The sequence below is a fragment of the Hordeum vulgare genome, chromosome 3H, assembly GCF_904849725.1.
Source record: "Hordeum vulgare subsp. vulgare chromosome 3H, MorexV3_pseudomolecules_assembly, whole genome shotgun sequence".
Lineage (NCBI taxonomy): Eukaryota > Viridiplantae > Streptophyta > Magnoliopsida > Poales > Poaceae > Hordeum > Hordeum vulgare.
Window position 1 is genome coordinate 100257609 of NC_058520.1, and position 1632 is coordinate 100259240.

General features: G+C 46.0%; 1 long non-coding RNA gene across 1 annotated transcript; it reads left to right on the forward strand.

Moving 5' to 3' along the window:
* Positions 1–887: 887 nt before the first annotated feature.
* On the forward strand, positions 888–1370 carry LOC123439614. Its single transcript, XR_006630124.1, has 3 exons — positions 888–943; positions 1176–1220; positions 1310–1370. It is a non-coding gene; the product is annotated as an uncharacterized LOC123439614 (long non-coding RNA).
* Positions 1371–1632: the final 262 nt, after the last annotated feature.

The window sequence follows — 1632 nt, forward strand, 5'->3', positions numbered from 1 at the left end:
TGGAACAGGGTACGTAGTTCCTAGCACCTACCACTCCCAGTCTCATGGGTCTCTCTCCTGGAGTCATCACATGTAAACTGCACTGATGTGTTCATGAGCGTGTGGCTGATTCATTATGAGATATTTAAGGAAATAAAACAGTAACAGAAGCAGCTAGCCATCGTATACATTATGTGCGAACAATCATATTTGACAACAATTAAGATAAACTAGAGGTAGCTCGTATATTCCATACGACATATTACGTTTAGTACCAACAACTTAATTAGTTCACTATAACTTACTCCCTCCGTCAAAACGTTTTTATATTATGGAAGTTTTTTATTACTTGTCTAGCCTAACTAGGATCCTCGGAGAGAACAACAGCTCCAAATCGTCAGTACCACTCTCATGCAAGTGCGGTACCGCGTGCGGCTGCTCCTGCTGTAGCTGCAACTGAGCCGGCGCCCAGGAGGCCGGCCGGCAGAGACGAGCACGAGGATGAGAGGAGGACAAGCAACCAACCAAGCAAGCACCATCACCAGTTCGCCACCAAACCAATCTCAATTTCACTGCCCTGAGTCGCACGTTTTGTATGCAGGTAGCCTGGAGTACACAGCAGCATTTTTCTGAATCATGCATCTAGTTTCTCATCCTGATGAACCACTGTGAATATTGGCAACACTACGCAGGTGCTGAAGGAGAGCATCAAGATCTACTGCGCGGTGAACGATGGCATCATCAACCTCGTGGATGTGGTGCGTTATTTTCCTGTGGTTTTTGAATTTTTCTCATCTTCTACTGGTTCATCATTGAGCTCTGCCTCTGACCGGATTATCTTTGTAATGCTACAATGATTTCGTTTTCCCTGTGTTTTCTTCAGGCACCGGCGTCGTTTCTTGTGATGATGGAACAGTACATCAGAGAAGCTCCCAGGGCTGGTAAGGTTGCAAACAAGACCATTGTGACTCATTAAGCATAACAAATGTTCAATAGGATTTTGAAAAATGCCACATTGCAGATATGACCATTGTGAGTCATCAGAGAAGCTCCCGGAGCAATTATTTCAATAGAATCTTCTCTGATCTCAAAAGTGCTTATGAGCAAAAAAGGGTTCTTAGTGTCAGTTACTGCTGAAACTGACAAAATGTCACTAAATTCAGTTTTTAATTGAATCTTCATTTCTTTGGTTTTAGGTTGTGGCAGGAACATCCATATCTGGTCTGCTGGCCAATTTTAAAGTGTGTCTGCTCTTGCTGTCATAAGACTTTTGCCCTCCGAAATTGCTTGATGAAAGCCTGATCCACTTCTCCATATTTGGTTTATGCAGTTCTTGTTTATGCGGAGAGGCGCCGAGCCAGCTGCTAGTGTCCTCTGCTGTTGGCAGTTGTGAGCACCTTCTTCTCGATATTTGTGCTTGTTCATATTTTTGCCTTCACCTGGGTGTGCCGTGTGCAGCACCACCACCACTAGTAGCAGCACCTCTAGGATAAGGCCTAGAGGTGGAGTGGAGGAGTGCCGTGTGCAGCAGCAGCACCACCAGTAGTAGCAGGAGCTCGGGAGAGTGCAGCACCACCAGTAGTAGCAGCAGCTCGGGAGAGGAGGATCGCCTGGGCCTAGAAGTGGAGGCGCTTGAACCTGGGTGTAGTCTTG